The 21738-nt window shown below is 41.1% G+C and overlaps 1 long non-coding RNA gene across 1 annotated transcript in view; it reads left to right on the forward strand.

Annotated features, from left to right (window-relative positions):
• Positions 1–8575: 8575 nt before the first annotated feature.
• Positions 8576–21738, forward strand: part of LOC109025889 (uncharacterized) — a 51024-nt gene continuing 37861 nt past the window's right edge. The window contains exon 1 of the long non-coding RNA XR_002004840.2: positions 8576–8635. This is a non-coding gene — a long non-coding RNA (uncharacterized lncRNA). The remainder of the gene's footprint in view (positions 8636–21738) is intronic.

A 21738-nucleotide genomic window follows, 5' to 3' on the forward strand; every position in this document is an offset into this window, starting at 1 on the left:
TCTTACTTCTCCCCATCCCTCCTTTTACCTCCTAGTTCTGGCCTCTAGAATCTCTCCACTTGGGCCACTGCAATAGCCTCTAAGCAATGACTTCACATAGTTCCTTTCCAATCCATTTTTCACTTGCTGTCAGAATGATCCATCTAAAAGGCAAATGGGAGTATTTCATTCCCTAGTGGAATGCTTCCAGGGCTTCCATTTGTCCTTAGCCTAAAGACCAAATTCCTTATTGTCAAGACTACATTCCGTGTTTACAGCCTCATGAAGCAATGAAAAGTGGAGCCTATACTGACAGACTACTGGGTTCAAATCTTGGCTCTGCACTTCCTAGATGTGTGATCTTGCTGACTTAATTTCCTCATCTCTACAATGGGGATAATAATGGCACATACCTCAAAGGGTTGCTGTGAGATGCTCGGCTTGTTTATATGCTCAGTCAGTTGGCTGTTACTGCATCTCCAGCTTTATTTCACCCTACGCTCCTTCCTTCTGCAAGAGCTTTTACCAAACTCTTTTATGCTTTCTCAATCAGCCCCTTGTGCATTCGGTTTCTTCTACCTACATATTTATTGCCTCTTCCTAACTCTTTATTCTTTTTTTTTTTTTTTTTTTTTTGAGACGGAGTCTCGCTCTTTCGCCCAGGCTGGAGTGCAGTGGCGCGATCTCGGCTCACTGCAAGCTCCCCCTCCCGGGTTCATGCCATTCTCCTGCCTCAGCCTCCCAAGTAGCTGGGACTACAGGCGCCCGCCACTGCGCCCAGCTAATTTTTTTGTATTTTTAGTAGAGACGGGGTTTCACCGTGTTAGCCAGGATGGTCTCTATCTCCTGACCTCGTGATCCGCCCGCCTCGGCCTCCCAAAGTGCTGGGATTACGGGCGTGAGCACCGCGCCCGGCCAACTCTTTTATTCTTTATTGGGAGCTTGTGTGGTTCCTACCCTGTCTCAGACTAAGAGCTCTGCTAGATGGTTCCCCTTTTCCTTCCCAGTTCATACTAGGCTCTTATTAAATAATTAATAGTGGAATGAATGAAGAGCATTTATGATACTTTATGAGAACTGAGTTTTTTTTTTTAATAGTTTCTCCAATGTAGGGCACAGTGTATATGAAAGTCATCTTGTTCACTATTGAATGCTGGCATCCAGTAAAGAGAATGACACATAGTAGGGATTAGATTAAATAAATACGTGTTGAATACATTTGCCGTCCTAGACAAGTACTGACTTTCAAAATCTACTTATACACTCAAATGGATCTATCATGAATCATAAAATACTGCAAATTTTGCCAATTTACATTAGAGGTTTTTTTTTTAATTTCGTGTTCTCTCCAAGTTTCTTACTCCTCCAATACTCATCCATTAATTATCATATGTGTTGGCTAATTTTGAACTCTAGGGCTTTATTTGCTTTATATCAAGTGGCAAAATGTTTCTTGGTGAACTTTAAACCTTCTCTCTGATCCTGCCAATTTAGTAGATTATATCAGATATTTGTAGGAGTGCAAAAAGTTGCAAGTTAAAAAGCCATCAGTGTGACCATTTTAATATATAGTTTGAAGTAGAGAAAAATATCTCATTTATTCCTTTGTTTTTCAATCACTTTTATTAATGATAACACTGCTTTCTGAGTAAAGACCACCTTAACTCTTGCAGGCAACATGACATCTTTTATTAAATTATATTAAAACACTGATTAATTGTAATCCAAATCCTCCATTATCCAGGGTTTACTTCTTGTTCTGTATTTGAGGAAACAAATCAAAAATCAAAGAAACAGGTCAGTGTTAGCTAAAACAACAACAAAGCCAACAAAACATTTTCAGCATACATACTGGGCACGTGTGTATTAAATGTAATAAAACAAACATTACTTTTTAAAAAAGGGTGGTAATTTAGCCATATACTGAGTCACCAAAGATTTGATTCTTTCCCTCCTTCCTATCCAAAAGGGAGAAGGAGGGAGTCATCCACTTAGATTTTTCAGTAAGAAATGAAACAAAAAGGGTTGCTGGCTTGATCATGGGTTAAACAGAAAACTTGCTTTTACTTTAACTTCATGTATCTTGGTGAATTGGGCTTTTATTACATTTCTACTATTACCTTAAATGACATCTTAATGACCAAATGCTTTTGATTTACTTTAAGATAACTTTCATTGAAGAAACACTCAATATACGCTGAACAAATAAATGAATACACAAATAAACATATGTATTACACTGGATATGGCCCCTTTAGTAAGACATTTGTTTGACTCGAACCAATTCTGTAAATTTCATAAATGATAGTGAAGGTGACATTAGCTGACATTAAACCAAGATGTTTGGAAGACTGATAGAGAGGAAATAACTCAAAACTCTGAAAATAAAGCTGTTAAATATTACAAGCACAGCCATGCCTTGCTAAACTCATTTTTCAGGACAGAAAAGCAGATTGTGGAATTATTCACGCCAAAGTAATCCTTGCTTAATTTAATCATCGAACTAGGTTTCCTAATATGGATATTTTCTTAGACTTCAATTTGTTACATAGCTAACTTATTTTCTAATAGACTATGTTGGTAATAAGAAAATGAATTACATGCTGTTGGCAGAGTGATGATAACTTAGATCTGAATTTATCCCACACAAACTTGGTACCCCCTTTAAATTCAATAAGCTTGGGATACCTCAACAATCTATCACCTCTGGATGCCATTTATAAACAGATGGTAAGCCTCCACACCCGTGTGCTGCAGAGAGCACAGGCCAAAGTACTTTTATCCAGGAATTGTCCGTGGCATCATCAGGAAGAACACACAGCCCAGCCAATTTTGAACAAAGACCATTCAGCTTCCTGTTTTAGGACCTTCTAAATCCTTAAACCCCATTGGCTTAGCACAGGCAAAACCTAACACCGCAGTAAATGTCATACTCCACCCAGGAGAGGGCAGCAACACTCACAACAAGCCAACATTACACCAGGGCTTGGAATGATTGAATAGAAAAACAGTAGAGAGGTCCAGGCTGCAGTGAGCCATGATCTCGCCACTGGACTCCAGCCTGGGCAACAGAGTGAGACCATGACTCAAAAACAAACAAACAAAAAAAAATGAATTAGGAAAGAGAGAAAGAAGGAAGGAAGGAAGGAAGGAAGGCAGGCAGGCAAAAGAAAGAAGAAAGAAAGAAAGAAAGAAAGAAAGAAAGAAAGAAAGAAAGAAAGAAAGAAAGAAAGAAAGAAAGAAAGAAAGAAAGAAAGAAAGAAAGGAAAGAAAGAAAGAAAAGAAAGAAAAGAAAGGAAACCGAGTGTCTGATGGTTGAAAGATCATTTGTCTTTCATTCTTCACTGTCTCCAAGCATGAACCAGGAGAAATTTAAACGCAAGAAAAGCAACAATCACTATTTCATCAACTCTCTCTCACAGCAGGGAGTTATTCAAAAATAATAATGCCTTTCTATGATAGGAAACCTAATTATTAAGAGCATTAAACACTAGAAGATTGCCACCCTTCGTACTGGCTGCAGATCGTTTGTCTTACTTGTCAAACACAAGTTCGTTTTTGACACTGATTTCTTAAATTTCCGCTGACTTGGCAATCTGCAGCCACTTCTCACAAGCTCTGTAATATCTTAAAGACTTCACAGCTAAGCAGTTAGAAAGGATTTGGGGTTTAATTCAGCTCACTGACCTGTTTAAGAGAATAACGGAAATAAAACAATTTTCAGCTAAAGGCCTGAGAAGGCCTCTCTCTTCTGAAAGAGTCTTTGTATCAATGCCATGAATCAAATGGTTTGTCTAAGTGGTTATTCTGCACCACCAGTGAAGGCCCAGCAATGTGGCAGTGAATCACATTTAATAACTTGTGGTTAGCTGTCATGAACACTTAATTTGATGTTGAACACAAACCCTGCAGGGGCAGAAGGGAGCTGGGGAGGGGAGAGGTGGGTGAGGTGTGGGGGGCAGAGAGAGTTAAGATCCACTTGAGATCCTGCGGCTCCCTTCACCCCTTGAATCTTGAGGGACGGATGTGGGATCCTGTCTGCTGGTGTTTCTGCTGCTTTTTTTGCAGCACGGCGTTAGACAGAATTCGCTTTCTTGGCGTTTATCGTCTCCCCCACTTCAAGTCTTCCTGGGATCCCATTCACCCTCATAATGAAGGCTCGCCCAGTGTTAGAAGAACACTGCAGTCTTTTCCAGAGTGCTAGTGGAGGGCTGTCAGGCCGGCTAGAAGAATTCAAAGCGTTCAGGGAACCCACAAAAGATTTCTTGCAGCCTTTTAGCTGCCTGGCAGGCAGTAGAAACCCCTCTTGTGTCAACTGCTAAATACTGCTGTCCCTGTGTCCTAAACGGAATGCGTCAAAACTCGGGAATCCCACAGCTTCACATGTCGGCCATGTGCGCTGGCGGCAGCGGGCTCCGGCCGCTTCAGACGTTTTAATTTGTCACTCGGGAAAGCAGATGTGTCAGGGAGTTGGAGAACTTGGGAGGTGACCACAGCGAACTGCCTGAGGGGCCTACCCCACCGGGACCGCTGATGAGCCTCCTCCGTGGGGCCAGCCCAGTGCTGGGAGCGGAGGGAGGGAGCAGCAATTTGGTGGCTGCGATTGGAGACAAGGCCGCCTCCCACCGCGCCTCCCGGGAGCCCCCGGCGCGCACCCCGCCCGCTCGCGGCCGCGGCCGGTCCCTTTAGTCCCCCTTGCCGCGCTACGCGCACGCCGTGCCCTGCGCTGAGCAATGGCAACCTCGAAAGCACGTTCCAAACACTTTCTCCTTAGTCCTCAGGCCTCTCTCACTGGTTCGTTGAGCTACACAGCTATTCTCCGAGACTGCTCTAAGTCGGTGTGAGAATCTTTTAAGTGTCCTTCAAAGGCTACTTTGCAGTGACGCGAGCCTGAGGCATAGGTCCCGATCATTTCAATTTGGTCAATAGAGGAAAAACAAAATTGAATTTGACATTAAAAAAAAAAAAAACTCAGTAGTCCTGTTTTCAAAATGTAAATGTGATGAATTTTAAAGCAAAGCAAACTTTAATACATTCAAATAAACACTAAATTGTAACACCTCTGAAAGCATTAATCACTCCCCTTGGTGTGTCAAGAACTTGGTGTAATTAGAGACCTCCTCTGACTCCCCTCAAACTCCTCACTCTCACCCATCCCCACCCACCCCTCCTCACCCTCTAGACGCCAAGTGCATTGCCTGCCTTAGTGCAACTGACAAATACATGTATTGAACCAAAATTCCTGCAAACTCAGCTGACAAGATGACTGTGAAAATACAAATCTCTATTTTACATATTTTTATTGGTAGTAATAATAGAAACAATGTTTATATTTTTAAAAAATCCAAACCCATGGGATAAAAGTAACAAGTCTACAGCTACCCAATGAAACACACACACACACACACACTTGAAACTTCTGTGTTCTAAAAATGTAACAGATTCAAATCAGACTTATGACACCAAGTTCCATGGAACAAACTAGTCTCCACAGTAAAATTAGAAAACCTGAACAAGAAAATCAACATTAAAGACATAATCATAAATGTTCACTTTAGGAAGGACAATGAAGTAATCATACAAATAAGAGATTTTAAAAATGGAAAAGTCCTTAATGGAAGTTTCATCTACTTTATTTAAATCCAAGTGAATTTCATTTTAATTCATTTCAATTATTTATTAGTTTATTACATTATGGGAAACTGAGGCACAGGGAATTCAGCAACTTGCTGGAAGCCCATAGCTGGCTGGTTAATTAATGGCAGGTCAAAGATTAGAATTTAATTGTACATCTGTGAATTCTGCCTTTGCTGCCTTTCTCCAGCAGCATTGATTAGAATAGTAATCATTTATGACAATTTTATAGGATGGAAATTGAGGCAAATACAGGTAAAAATCACTAAGCAAATTGATAGCAGAAGGAGTTAGAGGAGTCTGAAGGGCTAAACTGTTCCACAAAAAAACAGTATTTCTTATTTTTAGAAGTGATTTTCTTAAACCATTTAAATTCTCAGAACATTATGGGTAGACCGAAAATATGCAGATAAACATATTAAAATATTTTAAAACTATTTCCTCCTTTACTTACTTTCCAAGACCTGCACTCAGATCTGTGCTTCCCTTGAAAGAATTCCAGAGCTTTCTCTTCCAGTCTGTAGGACTAGGCCTCCAACAGGGCCCTGGGATTACAAATTGAAGACTCAACAGAGAGCATAAGAATCCAGGATCTGAAGGCGCTCAGTGGAACACCTTGACACTCAACTTAAAGTCTTCGAGATTTGGCCTCAGAAAGAAAGAAGCAAGTCCAGATGCCTTCAGGACCATACTTTCTCCAAAAACACGCTAAGTTTATTAATTTTCAGAGCTGTGAATTTGACACTTGCTTTCTTAGAGTTTACCTAAAAATAGAGTGTGGGGGGAGGGGCAGGAAGAGGGGCAGGAAGACAAAACCGAAAACTAAAATGTTAAGGATTTTGACTCGGATGGCAAAAATCATGTCATTTATAACATTTCAGTCAACGGTCTTACTGCATGCCACATCTTCATAGAAATCCTATTATCAAAGCCACCAGACACTATATTTGCTTCCTAATTATAGACCCTGAGCTAACAGTTGCTTTTTCTTCCCTATAATAACAACAACACTTTGTATTTATCTAGCGCCTTTCTTCCAACAAGCTCAAAATGCTTTGCAGACATTAACTCATGAATCCCGGCTTCTGGTGAATGGGATCGGTGGTGCCTCTTAGTCTCTATGTTTTGTAGTTGGAGAAAACAAGCAACTGAGCAAGCAGCCAAAGACACAGAGAGGAACATGTTGAGGAGTTCAACTCTAGGGCCTTGGAGTAGATAACAAAATGCTTCCTCTGTGTTTGCTTCTACTTAGCCTCCTCTGGACTTAAACAAAGGAGAATTCTTGGGTCTGATGAAGGTTCCATTTTGGACATTTTTCTCTCTACCTTTGCTTCCTCATCAGGATTTGCAAACATCTTTGCACAGTTGTTTAACTACTAATTCTAATCCTGAGCTTAGCCATAAGGATTTTAATCACATCCATGATCCTTTCCCCACAAGCACCCCCTTGTGGGTGCTTAGGGCGCCAAAACAATGAAACAAAAGACAGGCCTTCACCAAGGAGGTTAGGGGTTGCCTTTTAGACAAATTTAGTTGGTGGCTTAGGATTTTTATACCTTACACTGTTATTGAAAGTTTCCAAATGGATTTTCTCGGTGGTCTCCTTTAAAATTAAACTAAAAATAAAATATAGGACTGTAAAATGTTGGCGTTAGAAAAATCTTGGAGGCCGTCTAGAATTCCTTCTCCGATACTGCTGACATACCATCATTCAGCTGTTGCCTGAACATTTCCAGTTTTCAAGAAATTCAAACAATAGCCCATGTATTTGTTTAATAACTCTCATTGATAGAAATGTCTTCATTATATAAAAGTGAAGTCATCTGCCTTTCTAATGCCATTTCATTCATGCTAGTTCTGCCCTCAGAAGAACTCAGCTAATATCAAACACTTCCACAGTCGCTTTGCAAAAATTTAAGGAAACGAATATTCCCTTTAAGTTTTCTCTTCTCTAAGGTAAATACTCTCAGTTTTTAATGGTTCTTCACATGAATATTTTCCAGAACCTCCCTCCTCCTACATGCCATTCTCTGATTGAGCTTCAGCTGTCAGTGTCCCTGAAACCTAGTTTTGTTCTGGCCAGCACAAATGATTGTGGAACCATATTCTCCATTATCTCGTCCTTTGTTTAGAAATGCAACTTAGGGTTTCATAAAATTTTGCTAGCCAGAACACACTTCTGGCCACTATTCAGTTGTAATACAACAAAACCCCTGGGTATTTTTCATCTTAACTGAGTGTAAGGTAGGTGCTATGGTTTGATTATTTCCAACCAAAACTCATGTTGAAACTTAATCCCCGATGTGGCAATATTGAGAGGTGGGACCTTTAAGTGATTGGATCATGAGGGCTCTGTGCTCATGAATGGATTAATCCATTCATGGGTTGATGGATTAATGGGTTAATGGATTAATGGTTTATCATGGAAGTAGGGTTGCTGGCTTTCTAAGAAAGGAAGAGAGACCTGAGCAAGCATGTTAGCACACTCGGCCCCCTTGCCATGTGATACACCTCAGGACTCTGTACAGGGTCCCTACTAGCAAGAAGGTTTTCACCAGATGGGCCCCCTCAACCTTGGATTTCCCAGCCTCCAGAACTGTAAGAAATACATTTTGTTTCTTATAAATTACTCAGTTTCAGCTGTTCCGTTACAAGCAATAAAAAAAAACAGACTAAGACAGCAGGCCTCCTTCATTTTATTTTTGCAGAGTTGAGTTTTGAATCATTGGTCCCCATTAAAATAGTTTCATTAGTTTCAGATATAGCATATTGAAATCTTTCTAAATTTGTATTTTGTATTAATTTTATTTTGCCATGATACCCTCTGCATATTTGAATCCTGAATAATTTGAAAAGCCTCTTTCCATGTTTTCAGTTGTTCACTAATTTACAAAAGATCCACTATGTATCTGGTGTTTTTCTAGGAAAGAGGAATACAAAAATGAATAAGATCTTTGTCTTCAAAGCATTCACCATCTAGAGAGACACAGAGATGAGGAGCCCAAGAGATGAAACTGGAGAGGTAGGTGGGATCAGCTGGTTTGATTGCCGTTACTTACCCCATTAAGGAGATTAAACTAGGGGACTTTCAAGCAAGGGGAATAACCTGATCAGCTGTTTATGTTAGCAGAACATCAGCAGCAGCTGGGATGATGAAGCATCTTCTCTTGGCAAAGAAGAACACCAAAATCAGAGAGGCCAGTTAGGAGGCTACTGCAATATTTCAGGTAAGAGTTAATAAGGACTGAAGTACAGCAAGGACAATAGGAGTGAAGAGGAGACAGAATTCAGAATTTTTCAGAGGTGGAATAAGTAAGACTATATGACCAATTAAATACAAAGAGTGAATAAGTATGAGCTGAGAGGAGTGAAAAAAAACAAACAAAAATTATATAAAGAGTAAGGAAGAGAACAGGGTACTCTGGGGATTTCATCTTCGATAAATGGTGTTAGTCATAGAGGGTAGAAAACTTGAGAGAAAAGAAATTACTCTAAGGAAGGACATCTGGAATTGAAAGCTATTAGTTTGCAATTTTCTCGAATATTTCTCAGTAGACAGAATCATAAGAAAATGGAAGGTTGAATTATTCCAAAGGGGGAATATTTCTAGATTGAGAGCAACAGAAAAACTGAGGCGTATGCTGGAGTGTGTGTGAATGCCACCCCAGTCACTAGATGCAGCTGAGGAGGCTGGTATATTGTGGGAGCAATGAAGGGCTGAAGCATTGGAAATAGGAAAGCAGGTTTGGTGGGAATTCAGGAATGGAAAAGGCCAGAGCATAGGAGATTGTGCTAGCCACCTAGATCAATGAAGAAAATGTTGAATTGAAGCTCCCAACAGCACATTCTCAAGAACATCTTTTCCAGGTTAACCTTGATTTATTAATTGACACCAGTTCTGATTACACTTCACAATCATCAAGGTAACATTTCCTCATCTTGTCCACAAGATAACCAATCATGTGAGCCTTTATCAAACACCTTACTCATAACTACTCATTATGTCAAGAATATTCTACTCAATAACCTGATTTATTTTTTTTAATTTTACTTAATCTTATTTTATTTGAAGTTCCAGGGTACATGGGCAGGATGTGCAGGTTTGTTAATAGGTAAACATGTCCCACGGTGGTTTGCTGCACCTATCAACCCATCACCTAGGTATTAAGCCCCATATGGATTAGCTATTTATCCTGATGCTCTCCCTCCCCCCACCCCCACCCCCAGTAACCCAATTTAAAAGTGAAAGGTTCTTTGTGATCCTATGTTAGTACCTAGTAATTACTGCATTTTTTTCTTTTCTTTTCTTTCTTTCTTCTTTTTTTTTTTTTTTTTTTTTTTTTTTTTGAGGCAAAGTCTCACTCTGTTACCCAGGCTGCTGGAGTACAGTGGTGTGATTTCGGATCACTGCTGCCCCCACCTTTTGGGTTCAAGCAATTCTCCTGCCTCAGCCTCCCAAGCAGCTGGGACTACAGGTACACCACCACGACCAGCTAATTTTTTTGTTTGTTTAGTAGAGATTTCACCATGTTGGCCAGGCTGGTCTTGAATTCCTCAAGTGATCTGCCTGCCTTGGGCCTCTCAAAGTGCTGGGATTACAGGCATGAGCCATTGTGCCTGGACTCACTGCACTTTTTTCTAGTATTTGTCTCTTTGATTATCCATTCTTGAAACTAGGAAGCAATTAACAATCAAATTTATCATTCTACATTTTTCCCTTTTCCGAAAATCAGGAAAACATTTTTCCAGCTCCATTACCCAAGCAATTTCCCCATTCTTTATAGTTTCTCAAAAATCTACAAGTGTTTATGAGATCACATCATGAAATGTTACTTAAAGTTCTGGGTTATGACTTGCCTTAGACCAGAGATGTGAATATATTGAAATTAGTACATTCTGCTCTGTCCTCTCTATTTTCTTAACCAAGGTTGCTCTACTCTTTCTTTTTGGAAGAGATTATTTTCCTTGCTAGACTAGATAGAGTCAACACAGGAGTTGAGAACTTAAGCTTCCTATATGTCACTTTCTATGCCATAAAACTTTCTAGCTTTTTGTTGTTTCTTTTCCTTTTGGAAACGTAGCTGGAATAGTGTTTGTTTGTTTGCAAGCTTCACTTCCGTAAGGATTTTAGCTTTTTCTAGATCGATTATTTGAATTCACGCTATTCTATAGTATATATCCTTGGGAAGTGTCTTAGGACAGGTTTCTCAGAATCGAATCCTGAGACAAGGGTGTGTATGCAAGAGATTTATTAAGGAAGTGAACCCAGGAAAATCCTGTAAGGGAATGAAGAAAGTAAGACAGCAAAAAGAAAGAAACGAAGCAAGGATGGGATCCAAGCAAAAGTCAACCTCAGCCCAGCCCTGTAGGAAACTCTAGAGTTAAATTATGCCTCAGGTTTTTTCCTAGTTGAAGCCAGAAACCTGGGCTTTCATACTCTGCACCAGTGGATCATTGGCTGGGGGAACAGGGCAGGAAAAGGGGTGGAAGATGTGTCTGTGAGAGCTTAAACTGCCTGGTCCCTCTGGCTCTCGGGGTGTGTGTGGGTGTGTGTGTGTGTGTGCGTGCGTGCGTGTACGTGTGTGTGCGTGAGCAGCTGCAGTAGTCCAACTGCAGTCTTCTGAAGGTTTTTGCAGGTATTGGCTGGTAGAAGCAAAGGCATATACAGAAACTGAAAAAGGAATCTGGGGGATTTGTTTCAATAGTATGTTGAATACTGACAGTGTTCATATACTGTTGATATATGACAATATATCAAATATGGCAAATATTCTATTTTTATATTTTTAAAATACTTTTATTTTACATCTGAGCCCATCAAAGACTTACTTGTGCAATCAGGTTGGTTTCCAAAATGCCTCCCTTTTTTTTTTTCTTTTTTTTGAGACGGAGTCTCGCTCTGTCGCCCAGGCTGGAGTGCAGTGGTGCAATCTGGGCTCACTGCAAGCTCCGCCTCCCGGGTTCACGCCATTCTCCTGCCTCAGCCTCCCACGTAGCTGGGACTATAGGCGCCCGCCACCACGCCCGGCTAATTTTTTTGTATTTTTAGTAGAGACGGGGTTTCACCGTGTTAGCCAGGATGGTCTCGATCTCCTGACCTCGTGATCCGCCCGCCTCGGCCTCCCAGACTGCTGGGATCACAGGCGTGAGCCACTGTGCCCGGCAATGCCTCTCTTTTTTAATGACAGGATCATTTGTGTCTGTATTGTGAGAATTCCATTTTTACAACTCACTGTTTTTCCTGAATTGTCTCCTCCTGTTCAGCCTTACCCTCACCCCCACTCCACCCAAGTCATTCTTGAGTCCTCTCCTCTCCATCAGTACCCACCCACCACATGTACACATCCACATTTACTTAAAAAGTCACCCATTTCTGTCCTTTTGACCTCCAAAACATGCCTCAATTCCATGCACTTCTTTCCAGTTTTTACTGCCTAGCGTGAGTCATCATCACCTCTTGCTTCAGAACTCTTCTCCAGACATTCACATTTGTACCCTGTAATCCATTTTCTACACAGTAGCTGGAATAATCTTCTCAAAGCACCAGGCAGGCCATATCATCCATGCTGAAACATTCCATGGCTCTTAGAATGAAATTCCACTCCTTCCCATGGCTTACAAATCTGCTGCCTGCAACTCTGGTCTCATCTTCAGCCCCTTTTACCCTTGTTAACTGCACTTCTGCTGCATATTCCTGTATTTCTGTTTCTCTTCCTGACCTCAGTGACTTCCTCCATGATGTTTCTTTGTCTGGAATGTTCTCCCTTCCACCCTACTTGGTTACCTCCTATTGATCCTACAGATCCCAAGGTCTTTCCCTGACCTAGGTAACGGTGGTTGTGATGCCCTGTGCCACCTCAGGACTCTGCAGAGAATCCCCAACAGCAAGAGGGCCTTCACCCCCATCCTGTTATTTCCTCTTATCTTATGGCAGTACAATGGAAAGAGAAGCTACAACAAGGCTACTATTTTCCTAGATAGCATTTTTCACAGTTTGTAATTAAATACTTATTTATGTTGTAATTTCTTGTATCTGTCTCCCCCATTAGACTGTAAGATTCATAAGGGAAAGGAATAAATCTATTTCATTTGTTGGTGTATAGCCAATAATAGTTGTTGAATTATAAGTTTCTTCCTTTTTTTTTAGAGACAGAATCTTGCTCTGTCATCCAGGCTGGAATGCATTGGTGCACTAATGGCACACTGCAGCCTTGACCTCCCAGGCCAAGTGATCCTCCTACCTCAGCCTTCTCAGTAACTGTGACCACAGGCATATGCCACCATGGCCAGCTAATTTTTAAATGTTTTTCTAGAGATGGGGTCTCACTATTTTGCCAGGCTTGTCTTCAACTCCTGGGCTCAAGTGATTCTCCCATCTCAGCCTCCCGAAGTGTTAGAATTATTGCATGAGCCACCGTGCTCAGCCAAATAATGTTTCTATTTTAAAATTTGTCTCAAAATTTGTGCTCCTATGTCTAGGACACAAATCTGAGTTGCAAAGCAGTAGCTTTCATCTATAAAATGTCCATCACAGAGTGAAGACAAGCTATGATAAGGCTGCAGTCAGGCTCTCATAAAGAGCTGGGTCAGGCTTTCTCCTCACTTTGGGAGGTTCCTGTCGCTACAAAGTTCTTCAAACTTAAAATCCTCCCGAAAGAGCCCTTGCACAGAATGAGTTGGCAAACATTTACTATAAAGGCTCAGATGGTAAATATTGTACACTTTGTGGGCCATGTAATCTCTGTCACAACTACTCAATTCTACTGTACTAGCATAAAAACAATTACAGACGTAATGGTTGTAACTGTGTTCCAATAAAACTTTATTTATAAAAACATTCAGTGGCCATAATTTGCCAACCCCTGACATGGAGGCATAGTGCCTTAGTCTGTTTTCTTTTGCTACAACTGAATACCTGAGACTGGGTAATTTATAAAGAAAAGAAATATATTTTTTACAGTTCTGGAGGCTAGGAAGTCCAAAGATGAGGGGCTGCATCTGGTGAGGACCTTCTTGCTGGTGAGGACTCTATGCAGAGTGCTGTGGTAGTGTGGGGCATCATAAGACAAGGGAGCACACTGAGAGCCAACCTGGCTTTTATAACAGGTCCACTCTCATGATCGCTAACCCTCTCTTATGATAAACCATTAATCTATTCTTAAGGACAGAGCTCTCATGATCCAATCATCTCCCAAAAGTCCCACCTCTCAACACTGCTGCATTGAGGCCTAAGCTTCCAACACATATACTTTTGGGGAACATGTTCAAACCATAGAAGTTAGTGAAAACAAGGGACTCACACTCATGGTAAGCAAACTTTGGCTGCCTGTAAAACACTCCTGACAGTGATCAAGGTGAGGAAGACAACTGCTTTGTTCACAAATGTCAAATTGAAGTAAGCTGTGGAGTACAGCAATTAGAACTCCACCAGCCCAGGGATTTCTGCCTGTTTTTTCCCTTGATATATCTGTTCCAAACACAAGAACAGTGCCTGATCCCTACTAGCCACTTGATAAATATTTGTGGAAGGAGCACTGTTGCTTTAAGGTAGATAAATCTTTATGCTGTCAACAAGATCATCTCTATCTATCATACATTCTGCAAGGAAGGGCCTTGTTCCTGGTGGGTGCTTTCTGGTGGATGTTAACATGCTACACAAAAATGTTCATACTTCAAGATCACTCCCAAGACCCGCTGTCTGGTTTCTGACTTTCCAATCTTTCTCCTTCCAACACCCTGACCAACCAGCCATTTTCTTCTACTCATAAATCCATATGTATATTGTTTTCATTTCAGGCCACTTCTGTTTCCACGTTAAGTAGGTGATTCAGCTATAAGTATGATCTGCAAGAGAGGCACCATTGTGACATGAACCATGACAAAGGGGCCTATACTACCTACTTGTGCCCCATCCCAGATGTGCCACTTCCATTTTTGCAATGGATTGCTGCAGGGCTCACTTAATTAATATGATTTGATGATTCTGAAAGAATCCAGCTCCTTGATAGGTGGTTCTGGGTGCATGCTCACTTATACTGTGGGCAGACTTTTTATGCCTAATATTACACTGGTAGCCGTTTTGTGAAAAGTATATAGTTCTCCACTACAGACAGTGTGGCTCTGGTCAGCTGCCGATGTTGCGATTCCCCTTTTGGAGCCTGTGACAACCTCTACACAATATCTTTTCCCACCACACTTACCTCTAATACCAATGGTCTAGTAGATCATATGTTTCAAGAAGCAGGGCTGCTTGTACTGTCATATGAGCCTTCTGCAAAGCCATTTCTTTTTCATAGCTAGAAGCCCTCCCTATCACTCAGTAAATGAGTTAGAGCAATATTCTCAAATGCAAAAGATGCTTCCTTCAAAATTCAAAGAACCCTACCAGGTATTATGGTCCTTTTTTGATAATCGGAGATACAAGACAAAATAATTTGTCCTTTGTTTTGAATGGGGATGTTGTCAAAAATCCCAGATCATGGGACACCTAAAAACTTTATGGGCTCCTAAATCTTCGTTGGATTTATCACCCACCCTCTGGAGTGCATGTTACCAACGCCTCCAGCACACTTGCCTCTGCTTGCTTATCTGGTTCAATTAATAGGATGTCATCAATAGTGAACCAAGGTGATGTTCTGTAGAATGTATGGATGTTCCAGTCCTATAGGGTAATGGAACCTAAGAGATTGAACATAGCTCTGGCACAAGATCATAAATGTATATTGTTGCTTTCTCATGTGAACTCAAATTGTTTCTGGTCTTTCTTTCTATGAGGAATGGGAAAGATTACATTCACCAAGGCCGGGCGCAGTGGCTCACACCTGTAATCCCAGCACTTTGGAAGGCCAAGGTGGGTGGATCACCTGAGGTCAGAAGTTCGAGACGACCTTGACCTGACCAACATGGAGAAACCCCTGCCTCTACTAAAAATACAAAATTAACCGGACATTGTGGCTCATGCCTGTAATCCCAGCTACTCAGGAGGCTGAGGCAGGAGAATTGCTTGAACCCCAGAGGTGGAGGTTGCAGTGAGCTGAAATTGTGACATTGCACTCCAGCCTGGGCAACAAGAGCAAAACTCCATCTCAAAAAAAAAAGATTACATTCACCAGATCAGTGAATGGATGCTGTGTACTTGAGCATGCACCATGCTAATCTGCTATAGCAAACAAACCATAATTAGTATGGTAGCGATAAATAGGGTTACTGTATGGTTCAGTTTGTGTAGTCTATTATCATTCTTTAGGATTGACTTTATTTTTTTGGAGAAGACACGTTGGTGAACTAAATAAGGATAAATTAGGAATTCATCGTTACTTCTTGTGAGTCTTTTAACTGTAGGGGTAATATTTATTCTCTACCTTTGACCCTTGGATACATTATTGGTTTTCGTCTACCATCTTGGATGAGAAAGGGTGGGGACAATTAAAGGCTGTTTCAGAGAATTTCACTTGCCTTATCCACTATGATGGCTCCTATCTTATTGGCCAAGGAATCAATGTTGAGTTCTGCCAACTCCCAAGTATGTCCAGTCCAAGTATACATTCAGGTACTGGCAAAATGACCACTGGGGGCATTCATGGACTCAGGGAACACACCATAGCCAAACCTGAGCCAGGACTTCATTTATTACGTAGCTCCCACTGTTCCTATTCTAAGAGGTCATGATGACAAATATCAACAAATATTAATTTTAATTCAAATTCTGTGTCCAATAGTCCTTGAAATATTTAGGTATTCACTGTCCTCCTGTGATGAGTTACTGGATTAAATGGCCATAGATAGTTTTGACAAAGCACAAGCAAATTATTACCAAATAATCTCACCATGATATTGGAGTCTTCCTGTTTATGGCCCAGGCTCCCCTTCATTCAAAAAGTTCTGAATCTGAAAATTGGCTCAGATTCAGAAACTGGGCACCTATTCTGCTCTAAGCCCTAATCAACCCTTAATTGCTGCTGACTATATAAATTGAACAATACTGTTGTTGACTGTCCAACTTATTCTAGAGATCTAGGCATCTTTATCGCTCTGTCTGCAGGTCAGGCACAATTCTTCTTGATGTGCTCTGACCTTGTACTCATTATGGCAGTCCCATCAACCTGGATGCTGACTGTTAAGTACCACTACTTGGCCTTCATTATTTTGAGATCCCATCATCTCCACATCTGCTAGGGAACTGAGTTCTGTAACAGCATCTCCTACATTTGTCCTGGTCTACAGAGGAAAGTTATCACTGAGTCTTTAAGGATGCTGAAGCTCTCTTCAGTATAGTCCTTATTACTTTAGTAAACAGAGTGTTTTTTAGTCCAACTTGTGGAACACAGTTGGCTGGTGTGTTTTTGGCTTCATAAAGTATATTTATTCCAGGATATCCTCTTTGAGCTTTTCTTTGAGCCTTTGAGTCCATTTTTCACCATTTGCATGGCAGTTCTGCCCTTTCTTTTTCACTTACTATGGACCAACAATATATTGGCACTGCCTCCTGTGTATTTGCCCAAGATCACCCATATGATGGGAAGGTGCTCACATATTGATAAATTATCCTTTAGTCAGCTCTATATTCCAGTAAACCTTGATCCAGAGCCATCAAAAAGTCCAGTATGTATTCTGTTGGTTCCTGGTTTCCTAGGTCATACAGCTCTTTCGGTACCTAGTCCCTTTCCACCCTTCACAGGCCCAGCATATCCTCCATCAGGTTATGTTATGGTGTGGCCCTAATAACTGGTGAGCAGCCAAGAGTCGAATTGGGAGAAAATTCTAAAGGAGGGGCAAAGGGGAGGGAATGTGTTGTCCTGCAAAGCAGAGGACTTTGTGTTGTCTTCAAACAAGGGGGAGTGCTATCCTTTAATAGGGAAAAGTGGGTTACTTTTGCATATGCCAAGGGTCTAAGAGGACCTGGGATTTCAAGGTTCTTTAGTGCACTGACCCAGATATCCCCATCCAGGTCCTAGAGTCCCACTTCTTCCTAACTAGGACTCTGCTGGGGGGATTGACAATTTAAATTTCTCTCTGGTGCTCAGCTACTCTTATAATTAAGTCCTGGGCCTGATCCTCAACTATTTCTGCTCTGTGGCTGCAGGAGATGATTGTCCTTTCATGTGCTTCTGGGGAGGCTTCTGAATTTCACACTCTCCCTTACACTGGTCATGAATTACCCTCACCTTTTCATTGTCTATTTCCAATGCATTGATCACACTCAACAAGAGCAACCTAATTCCCTTGTCTTTATAATTACTCCTTTCTGAATTTCTCAAACATCTGAGATGTTGCACCTGCCAATGCTTTCCTTTCCCTTCTACTTCATCCCAGTTCTCTGTCAGATAAAGTTTTAACAATTGCCCGGCTACAAAATGCTAGAGACTGTTCATATTCCATCTATTTACCAAGGATGAGAACCTCATTGCCAGCCAACCAGCAGATGACCTACTTCCAAAAATTAGAGACTTCACTAAGGATACTTGTAGGAACAATATGTATGGGGGAGGGTGTATAAGGAACAAGGTTAAGCAGTGGGGAAGGCTGAACTGCCACAGAGTCTTCAGTCCATCCTCTGGGGAATCTCTGGAGCTGGGACAGCCCTGCACAGGTGTTTTGAATTGAGGTGAGGTGGGCCTCGTCTTTGTCGCCTCCTTCTTGACAAAGACCTCATTGGATATGGGCTGCCCTTGTGGCAGGGACATACACTAGTGTGAGGCAGCACCTTTCAGGCTCAGGGCAATTCCTGGGGAAGAACTCACTGTCAGCCATCAACAGGCAAGAATCCTGGCAGCTGGGAGAATAGGAACCTCAGTCCTGAAGGTGAAGGTGGAGAGAGAAATCTGGGGTGTACCTCACCACTGCATTTACCAATGCTGTTTTAAAATTTAATCAGAACATGAATGTGGAAGGACTTCAGTTTATTTTAAACACTTTATAAATCCAAGGGTTTTTTTGTTTTGGTTTTTTTGAGACAGAGTCTCCCTCTGTTACCCAGGCTGGAGTGCAGTGGCGCACTCACGACTCAGTGAAGCCTCAACTGCCTGGGCTTAAGTGATCCTCCCACCTCAGCCTCCTGAGTAGCTGGGTCTACAGCTGCGTACTACCATGCCTGGCTAATTTTTGCATTTTTTTGCAAGATATTCTCATTACCTCACAATTTTGACTTGGGTTGGCCCAGGCACAGAATCAGCTGCCATAGTCAGTAAGAGAAGATGTCTTAGTGAGGTCAGACTCTCCCATGTGTTAACTAAGTTACCGACTTTTTAACTGCCCATTATATTCTAAGATTCCAGATTCTGGGTTGGTTTTAGACAATCCCTAATGGAGCATCATTTTGAAAATGAAGGGTCCACAATTGATTTCATTTTTTTGTCCAAGATTTTCATTGGTGAACAGTTTGGAACATCTGAAGGGTTAAATGCAGTATCATTACAAAGTTGAAACAGAACCGTAAGTTTAATATTATTTTAAGGCTCAAGTGATTTAACATGACATCAAGCTTGAGTTAACATTCTACATGGTTGTGGAGATATTAGGGTTTAAACAGATGTCAGCAATTTTTTTTATAAAACGGAAATTGAGTTATACAGATGGTGAAGACTAAGGAGTTCAAAGTGGCTGTGCGTAGTATAAAAATGTACACTAAAGTAAAAAGTAATCATCTTTATATTTCAAGTTTGAAGATTCTGTTTTTAGTGATGAGGATAATTTTCAAGCCAATCAAACAGAAATCTATTTACCTTTTACTTCCATATTATACATTTTTTCTGCTACATTTTCTAATTATGTAAGGTATTTATGCAGTAATATAGGACTTCACTCTCTCTCAACTCTCACCCTTGTTATATCTACCTTTTCTATTGGCATAATATTGTTCAATCTGCTTCATCATAGTTTCCATAGCAACAGGCCATGATGTCATAAAAATCATCGCCTTATAGATTTTTATTATTTTCTATATACAGTTGGGCCTCTTTTAGAAGGTTGTAATTTTTATGCATTTAATAGAAATGTGGCCAGGCACGGTGGCTCATGCCTGTAATCCCAACACTTTGGGAGGCTGAGGTGGGCGGATTGCCTGAGCTCAGGAGTTTGAGACTAGCCTGGGCAACACGGTGAAACCCTGTCTCTACTAAAATACAAAAAATTACCCAGGCATGGTGGCATGCACCTGTAGTCCCAGCCACTTGGAAGGCTGAGGCAGGAGAATTGCTTAAACCTGGGAGGCAAAGGTTGCAGTGAGCCAAGATCACGCCACTGCACCCCAACATGGGTGACAGAGCGAGACTCCAACTCAAAAAAAAAAATGTTCTTGCCAATTAAGAAAAAGGTTTTAAGGTTGTGAGGAAATAGGTATGTGAGTTTCACTCATCATCACCAGTTCTTTTAGTTATGTCACTTGGACTCAAAAGTACATTTTCCATAAAAAATGAAACAAAATCCATATTTTTAAATGGACAAATGTAAAAAGATGTGATTTACAAAATTATTACTTCTTGTTTTCTGCCAAACAGCCAGATTTGTTTTTCAAATGTATAATTAATTCTAATTAATCTTGTGTTCTTGAAACACTAACTGCTGGAGAAGTTTGAGAAAATACACCAGTATGCCTGTCTATACCATTCTGTAGACTAAAAGGGCTGTTCAGAAGAGATATATCTGCCACAGGAATCTCATGTGAACAGAGAGGAGAGTTGTGAGACTGGAAAGGATGAGGAATCTTCTCTGATGCATTGTGGATGGCCTGTGGGCATAGGGCCTCTCCTTTTAGGTTTATGTTGGTTTCTAGCCTTGGTGCCTAAGACCTCAGAGAAAAAGGTATTCTTTCTTTTCTTTCTTTCTTTCTTTTTTTTTGAGACAGAATTTTGCTCTTGTTGCCCAGGCTGGAGTCCAATGGCACGACCTCAGCTCACTGTAACCTCTGCCTTCCAGGTTCAAGGGATTCTCCTGCCTCAGCCTCTGGAGTAGCTGGGATTACAGGTGCACACCACTATGCCTGGCTAATTTTTTGTATTTTTAGTAGAGACGGTGTTTCCCCATGTTGGCCAGGCTGGTCTTGAACTCCTGACCTAAGGTGATCCACCTGCTTCAGCCTGCCAAAGTGCTGGGATTACAGGCATGGGCCACCGCACCCAGCCAGGAAAAGAATATTCTAATGACAAGCCACAGACGCTCCTGGAGAATACGTATCTATTTCTAGCAAGAGGAATTTGGGGTCTCAGAGATCTTTGCATAAAGACTGTCACTGACTTCCCAATCATCTCACTTTCAGATGCCATAATTTTCATTTACAGCTAACTGCCCAGTGCTATACTCAGCATCCGCTTTCAAGTAGAGTCAAGAAGGACTTTAAGAGTTGTGAAGGAGTTGAGGTCATCTTTGGTGAGTTCTTCTTTTGGCATCTCCCAAAGGGACCACAACCCCATCTCACTCCACCAATCTCTGCCCCCACTTAGTACCACCTCATTCTCTTTGGAGAAAATTGTTAGTTGCTTACCACCAGGTATCTTCCCTCAACCATGAAAAACAGGTGACCTTGTTTCCCTTCTTCCATCTTCTTTTGAAAATCGCCAAAATGAACCCTATCCTTTTAAAAAAAATGAGAGCTAGACTAACTGTTCTACTTTGCTTTCATCACCTCAACAACCACACTAAGTCATCTTTTGTTTAGCTCTCTCTAATATCTCTATTCCTTAGGATGACCCTATAAGTTGAGTTTTAGTACAACTTTCTGATGAAAATCAAGGCTCAGAAAGATTAAGTAACTTGCTTAATGTATCAAAGCTAATAAATGACAACTCTCAGATTAGACGAGATTCTGTATGTCCTCCAGCACTGCCCTCTTCCCACTATAACACATTGTCTCCTGAAATGAAAAGGGGATTCTTCTCCATTAAAGACATGGCTGTCATGAAAGTCTGTGACTAGGTGGCAAGTGTTGATTTTAGCCTCAGTCCCTGCAGAACCCTAATAGTGGCAACATCAAGCTAGGTAGAAAGGGAGAAGACAGTGTTATAAACCAGTGAAGTCAGATATCTCTGAGTAGCTGTGCAGAGAGTAGAATTTCTCAAATAATATTGCTGCTGCCAGTGCCTCCAAAACCTAGGGCTGTGACTGACTTTTAACCCAATAAGTGGGTTTACT

This window comes from Gorilla gorilla, chromosome 11 (genome assembly GCF_029281585.2).
Source record: "Gorilla gorilla gorilla isolate KB3781 chromosome 11, NHGRI_mGorGor1-v2.1_pri, whole genome shotgun sequence".
NCBI classification, from domain to species: domain Eukaryota; kingdom Metazoa; phylum Chordata; class Mammalia; order Primates; family Hominidae; genus Gorilla; species Gorilla gorilla.